Raw genomic sequence first — 8,323 nt, forward strand, 5'->3', positions numbered from 1 at the left:
CTTGACACTGCTTTCCCGACCTCAATGAAATGGCACTGACATTTTTGGGATTTTGGACAACTTGAAAAGGCAGCTTGTCAGAATTCTAGGACTGTTGTTGATTCAATTGTGTAGCCAATTGTCCCATCTGATTGGTTAAGCTCTGAATGGAGGCTCTGGTCTCTTGTTGAAACTGCATGTTCTGCATAGTCATTTGCCTCACAAGTTCTTCGAGGGAAGGTTGTGGAGGGGTCTCAACTGTTCGTTGTTTCTGGGGCTGTTGTTGTTGTTGGATTGGTGGAGAAATGTATGGTCTGCTTGGGCCAGCAGCATTTTGGAAGGAAGGAATAGGCTGCTGTTGTTGTTGCTGAGGGCTAGACCATCTGAGATTAGCGTGATTCCTCCATCCAGGGTTGTATCTACTGCTGGAGAGGTCATAATTGTTCTGCTGTGGTTGATTTTGCTGCTGAGATTGAGGAGGTCTATTGTAAATATTAGCAGCATAAGCTTCGGGTTGCTCAATTGCTCCAGGTTGCTACATGGAAGGATAAAGGTCTATATGGTGGTCAGCAGAGGAGCACAAACCACAGACCCTTGCAACATGTACAGATTTCTGGTTCAAGGCCAGCTGGGTTACCAAGTTAACTAATGCATCCAATTTGCCTTCAAGTTTCTTAGTTTCAGATGATGCAGCTGAGTTTGTAGCTACCTCATGCACTCCTCTAATGACTATAGCATCATTTCTGGCGCTAAACTGCTGGGAGTTGGAAGCCATCTTCTCAATTAAATTTCTGGCTTCAGCAGGAGTCATGTCTCCAAGGGCTCCACCACTGGCAGCATCTATCATACTTCTCTCCATATTACTGAGTCCTTCATAAAAATATTGGAGAAGCAGCTGCTCTGAAATCTGATGGTGAGGGCAACTGGCACATAGTTTTTTAAATCTCTCCCAGTATTCATACAGGCTCTCTCCACTGAGTTGTCTAATACCTGAGATATCCTTCCTAATGGCTGTGGTCCTGGAAGCAGGGAAAATTTTTTCTAAGAATACTCTCTTCAGGTCATCCCAGCTCGTGATGGACCTTGGAGCAAGGTAATATAGCCAGTCCTTTGCCACTCCCTCTAATGAATGAGGAAAAGCCTTCAGAAATATGTGATCCTCTTGGACATCTGGGGGTTTCATGGTGGAGCAGACAATATTAAATTCTTTCAAATGTTTGTGCGGGTCTTCACCTGCAAGGCCATGAAACTTTGGAAGCAAATGGATCAGTCCAGTTTTAAGAACATATGGGACATCCTCATCAGGGTATTGGATGCACAAGCTTTCGTAGGTGAAATCAGGTCCATCCATTTCCCTTAGAGTCCTCTCACGGGGTGGAGGTTGTGCCATGTTCTCAGAATGTTCAAAATTAGAATGCTCAGAATCAGAATGCTCAAAATTACAATGCTCAAAATCAGGATGTTCAAAATCACCAATAACAGAATGCACAGATTCACCAGTAATGGAATGCTCAGAATGATCAAAAGGTATAAAATGATGCCTAACTAATCTATGAAATGTCCTATCTATCTCAGGATCAAAGGGTTGTAAGTCAGATGGATTTCCTCTAGTCATACACTACATTCAGCATGCACAACTAGTTGCTTTGTCATGTAAATAAAGGTGCAGGTTTGAACTACAGCTACCCTCAAATGATATCCAAATGACTTGAAATTTTGTGAGCAACCTTATAAAATGATGATAAGATAGCACAAAAAATTTCAGACAAAAATTCAAAGTCTAGCTATGGAAGCTAAAAATGGTAGGTTAAGAAAAATAAGTGAATAAAACTTGAAAAATAAAAAACTTTTGACAGAATCACTATTTTTGGACGATGGAGACCTCAGCCGGCCTACAGCAAGCTGCCATGGCGTAGGAAATTTTTTTCTACCCCAAATACATATATAATAATTGCGATTCTGATAACCGGAACAAAAGTTATGGCCGTTTGAAGTTTCGACAAACACAAAATTTGCTACTTTTTTGGAACTTTCAAATCAGACTAAACTAAAGGCTCTAGCTATTTTTCCCACAAAATATAGATTAAAAGAAGTTACCACAAAAAAATTCAGCCAAAAATAATAACTAGCTACTAAAACAAAAAATCTCAAATAATTCAGCATGAGTGGTCGCTAAATCCGTCGCTACTTGATTTCTACTACTACTCTGTTTTGCCTCGTGATTATTACGAAGGAAGACATAGGTCACATCTTAGACCTCACTCCCATAGAAGAGAAAAGGAAAGAAAGCCTCGAGAGGCTAACATTAACCTCTCATACTTCCATGGGAAGGACATGTAGAGGCTAACTTAGATTGGGAAATAAGGGTAGAGCAACAACTTAAAAAGAAGTCTACTTCAAAATCTTATGGCTCTCACTCTTATCCAAAGAAAGACCAAGGTCAAGGCATCTTAGGGGTGACACCTTCTAAGCCCAAAGATGATAAGGGGGAGACAATAGAAAAGCAAGCCCCTAAGGCTAGTATGCAAGAGAAAACTAGCTCTATAAAGTGCTTTAAATGTCTTGGAAGAGGACACATTACTTCTCAATGCCCCACCACAAAAACCATGATTATGAGGGGCCAAGACATTTATAGTAGCCAAGATGAGGCTACTACTTCACCTTCCTCTAGTGAAAGTGAAGAAGCAAAAGGGGAAGAATCTAGTGAAGAAATCTACCTCCAAGAAGATGGACAACCATTAGTGGTTAAAGAGAAGTGTAAGGAGGTAAGTGTCTCCTCCAAGAGGTTAGCTAAGAAGGAAACTCATTTTACAATAAAGACAAACATTAAAGAAACTTTCCCTCTTAGACAACCTCCACATTTTCTCTTTTGTAAAAAGACACTTGTTAGCACTGCCACACCTCTTGGGCTTGAGGTTATTCCTCAAGTAAAGGAGTTGTTGGATGAGGGTTTGGTTCGTAAGAGCTTAAATCCTTGTGCTTTGTTGGTGCCCAAAATAGGTATTATTAGGCACCAAATCCCTACAATAAGTGATATGATGAATGTGTTGAGTGTTGCAACCCTCTTTTGTAAAATCAGTCATGCACCCAACGTCTTCATGATTGATGTACATAGGGACTCATTAGGTAGGTTTGTTCTTATTTTTGGTTTTAATACAAACTTAGGTGCTCATATGGGACACCTTAGGTTTGTCGTATTTTTTTGTAGGAATAATCAACATAAAAATACAGAAAAAGGTACGCTTTATTGCATTACTTTCCTTAATTTTTTAAATAGTGATCAAGGGGTTCCCACGGACCCTAAGAGAATAAAGGTCATTCCTGATTGGCCCCCTCCACCAAGTATAAGGGAAATCTGGGGCTTCCATGACTTAACAAACTTTTACAAAAGGTTTGTCCCATATTTTTCTATACTTGTAGCACCACTCATTGAGTTGGTGAGGAACCATGTTCCCTCATGGGAAGATGTTCATGAAAGGGGTTTTCAGACCTTACCCTACTCTAACATACCCAACACCACTAATACATATGTTTTTTTTACAGGTGTCGAGGGAAGGAGCCTAGAGTATGAAGAACCTCGGGATTTGAGGTCAAATCCTTTCCAAGGTGGAGGGGATGATGCAATCCTGCCCCCCAAGGGTATTGGATAGAAGACTCCAAGAGGCTTGGGCCAGAGCTACTAAAGAAGGCCCTAGGGTTCTCATGAACCTTAGGGTAGATTTTTTAGCCCATGGGTCAAGGTTGGATCCATTCTTCTTTGTAAATGTTAGAATTGGTTTTTCCTTCTTTTGGGCCTTGTATTTTGGCCATTCTAGTAGTATAGGGTTTTAGCCTTGTATTTCAGGGCATTTTGAGTAGTCTTTGTAATAGGGATTTTTTTTATATTTTCATGTATTTTGGCATGGGGGTGAGCTTAGCTATTATAGGGGGGTGTGTAGCTAAGCTCTAGCTTCTTTAGGAATCTTCTCAAGGAAGCTTCTCAAGGAGGTGAGCTTAGTTATTAGAGGGGTGTGTGTAGCTAAGCTCTAGCTTCTCAAGGAAGTTTTCTCAAAGAAGCTTCTCAAGGAAGTTTTCTCAAGAAAGCTTCTCAAGGAAGCTACCTAGTCTATAAATAGAAGCATGTGTAATACTTGTTGTAACTTTGATGAATGAGAGTCTTGTGAGACACAACTCAAAGTTCAACTTTTCTCCCTTTTCCTTCATTCAATTTCGTGCTCCCCCCTCTCTCTTTCTCTCCCTCTTTCTTTTCCTCCATTGAAGCATCCTCTCCAAGCTTCTTATCCAAGGCTCATCTTGGTGGTAAAGCTCCTTCTTCCATGGCTTATTCCCTAGTGGATGGCGCCTCCTCTCACCTCTTCTCCTTTGTCTTCTGTTGCATCTCGATGGTGGAAAATCACCATTAAAGGACCTCATTGAAGCTCAAAGATACAGCCTCCATAGAAGCCCCACAAGCAAGCTTCCATCATGGGAACATCCCATTTTTTATAACATAAATTAAAAATGACTTTATTTAAAAATCAATAGAGTTTTAGGAAAAGAATGATGTTTTTTTAGTTGAATAAATAAGAAGAAATAGTTTTATTTATTAAAATAATGGTTTTAAGGTAAATAAAAAAAATATATGTTCTTAAGAAATAAAAAGGAGATTTTATTTATTCATTTGATAAGGGGTAAAATAAAGTTTCTTTTTATAAAATAATAAAATAAAATAAAATATAGAGTAAATAATAGACTGAAAATATCCTACTTATAAATAAAGACATATTAGCTCAGTATTATATTTACTATAGGTTTCTATGCTCTCTTTTCCTCTCAAATTCATTTTCTTTTCCCATTGTCCCAAAACTTTCTCTTTTTCCCACATACACTCAAACCTGTCCCAGTAAAACTATGATCCAAGACTCGTTAACTGTTTGATCATCGTGAAATTTGGACAACCGGTTAGAAACTCATTTTCTCACATTCCCACCGTTGGGATTTGTTAAATAATGTTTGCAGTGAGAGAAATGTTCCTCGAACATATCTTTTTTTTCCACATACACCCAAATCTAACTCTGTAAAATTATGATCCCGGACATTTTAACCGTTGGATCATGATGAAATTTGAACACCGGGTTTGCAACTCACTGCCGCACATCCCCATCGTTGGGATGTGTTAAATAATGTCTGTGGTTGAGAAATGTCCCTCACATGGAAACAATGAAATGGAAGCTCAAATCCCTTCTACTTCTCTCTAATGCTTGGAAACCCTAGTAGAGCAACGAGAGGAAAAACTTCAGGAATCTTAGAGAACCACTAGAGATGCTTGTATTAATACCACACTTTACGCGTGAGCCTGCTTAGAGGTAAGGGATGAGTTTATCACAATTGGCTTAAAATGAACATGTTTAGGGATCCTTAGAGGATCAAATTGGGATTTATTTTGGGATAATTACTATATTGTAATTCTACCTTTACGAATATAATTATGAGATTGTTGTGTTTCACGAGCCAATTGATGCCCTGATGTGAATTGGTTGATAAAATTGAGTGCTATGAATCATACAATCACTCAATTGTATGACCCTTTAAGGACGACAAGTTAATGCGCAACGTGTATTATGATGAAATCCACTGTGAGAACCCGACGACTTTAATCACTTTGAGGTGCGACGAGTTTAAATTATTATGATAACAATTGAGGAGTCATGTATTTTGTACACTTCATAGATAAAGTTTGCGTGCTAAAATATTTTCTGGGTTGGACCAGAATCAGGTGGGAAAGGCACTCAAACTCTTTGGAGTATAGGCTTTGGGGTTAAATACACTCGTTTTGAATGTTCCTTGAAGTCTATGTTGATCCCATATTGTTGGAGCATTCTCACAAAACAGAGTGACCCTGACTGATCTCCCTATGATTTTACCTAATGAGAGTGACTTGACTTACCAGTGTGTGGTCTGTCTTGTCATGTACTCATAGGCGTCTGATGAGGTTTTTCACTGACATGGTACCACATTGCATATAGGATTGAGTCTTAGTATATTTGTTGCATAACACTTGTGTATTAATCGATATTGATTGGTTGAGTGATATCGTGTTTTGATTCCTGAGTACGTGAATGATGTGAAAATGTGTGAGCTGTGTAGTGTTGAAATGTGATGTCATGCGATAAGTGGTAAAATGACGTGAGATGTGTTTAATTAAGTTGTATTTCATTTATACGACATGTATATCAATGTTATTTTGTTTATCTCTATTAGTTAGAAATGTGATAACTCACTCCCTGCGTGTTGTTTATGTTTGGATACTATGATGATCTCGAACTTTTTGCTCGTGAGAGAATATGGTTAGGTGGATAGCTATGGAGAACCTCATGCTAGAGTACGCTGGAACACAATGCTTCGGTAGGATGTGACATTGTGACATGGGTTTCTATATTATATGCATAACATTCTGAACATGTTACTTTAATTTGGTGATTAACGTGAATGTGAATGTTTTACCCACGTGAGCTCCTTTATATTTATTAAATAAAATAATTTTAATTAATTCCATATTTTCATGTATAGTGTTATAAATATGTATGTCAGGGTAGAGGGTGTCACATACATAATTTTAAAATTATATCCTATTTAACATTTAAAAACCCATGATTTCCTTATTTTTGAAAGTATATTAGGTAAGTTAATTACATATAAATCCATTTTGGTTTTGTTAAACACATAAGATTCATTAAATTCATTATAATATGATTGATTTATATGGACAAACTCAAGAAAAGACTACCTGGAATCGGACCAATTTCGTTGACCTAGGACGAATTTATAGATAGAGGCCTATAAAAAGTTAAATATGTTTTTGGTCTCTTAACTTTATCTTATTGATATTGCTGTTTCCTAAATTAGTTTTTTAACATATTAATTTTTTTTAAAAAAAATTGTCTCTCATATAGATAAAAACTTCCATAAATTTTGTAACCAAGCTGCAAAAAAAATCAATACGGAGGAACTAAAAGAACATTTTTTTTTCAAATTGAATGACAAGAAACATGAAACTTAAACTTAGGGGTCCAAACACAAGATGACCCAACTTTAAAATATCAAAAATATATTTATGTCTATTGTAAAATATAAACATATGTCCCACACACAAAAAATGAGACACGTAATTTCATTAAAAATGTTACTACATTTTATTACATATAAAATATTTTCCTACTAAAAAATACATACAGATACAAAATGTTACATGCTCTAAAAATTAAGTGTTGGAGAAAAATATTGTTTTAAAGTTAATGCTTGGACAAGTTGAAATTAGTAATTGGAAAAGGATTTTAAAAAAGCTAACAAGATTAAGTTATTGCCAAACAATTATTTTATCCTTCACATTATTGGTTTATTTTTGGGCCTTCCTCAGTCATGGGCCTAGTGTCGTCTCTCCCCAAAACATCCCTTAGGGTTGGGTTTGCTTGAAGATCTTTAGTGGATGTAGTGAGAAACAAATTGAAGTAGTGGATTAGCAATCACATTTGCATAGGTAGCAAAGCGGCCGAATTGTTCCTCCTAGTCTACCTTCGTTCTTGGCTCAAGGCTCAAAAGGTATCATCTCTTTACTTGAATCTTTATTTAATTTTTTATGGTGAGGGTGTTAGGGAAGTACATTGGGTAGCTTGAGTACATTGATGTTGGGATTATCGTAGAAAAAAAATGGAGGAGATTCTTAAAGACCATGGGGATTTGATATTGGGATTCAACAATTTTTTGCCAAAGGGATATGAAATCTTACTTCTAGATGAGGGTGAGGATGGGTTTGGAAATGCTTCGAAATATTTGAAGAAGATTCAGGTGACAAAATTCTTAAATTTTAGGTATCTCATATGACATGGGACATTGGGGATGATTTTAGTTGGACATAAAAAGTTGTTAGGTTTGATAATGCCATGGCAATGCATGAAGCAAATACAAGTTAATTAAATTTGATGGTAAAATTAGATGTTACAAAGAAGGATTTGTTGAATATGGTAGGTTTATGTAAGAAAAGAAAACACATTATAATACACACACACACACACTTTCATCTATTTATTGGCTCTTCTTGGTCTGAGTAAAAAAGTCTAAGACGACACTTATTATGCAACAAAGAGAGTATTGGTTTTGTTGTATAAATATAAATTGAACAACTTCATCAAGTCTGATGTGTTTTGTTTAATGCAGGATCGATTTGAAAACAAAGATCATGTTTACAAGTCATTTCTTAATATACTTCTTAAGTTCAAAAATAATGGAGTCACTCTTCATGATACATACCATGAAGTAAGTGTTGTCGATATATATTCATTTCAACATATTAATTTTTTCTTCTTAA

The 8,323-nt window shown here is 36.7% G+C and overlaps 1 non-coding gene across 1 annotated transcript; it reads left to right on the forward strand.

The window, feature by feature from the left end:
- The first annotated feature begins 884 nt into the window (after positions 1-884).
- Positions 885-991, forward strand: LOC113002524 (small nucleolar RNA R71). The gene has a single exon (XR_003268078.1). It is a non-coding gene; the product is annotated as a small nucleolar RNA R71 (small nucleolar RNA).
- The last annotated feature ends 7,332 nt before the right edge of the window (positions 992-8,323 follow it).

This window comes from Glycine max, chromosome 8, assembly GCF_000004515.6.
Source record: "Glycine max cultivar Williams 82 chromosome 8, Glycine_max_v4.0, whole genome shotgun sequence".
NCBI lineage: Eukaryota > Viridiplantae > Streptophyta > Magnoliopsida > Fabales > Fabaceae > Glycine > Glycine max.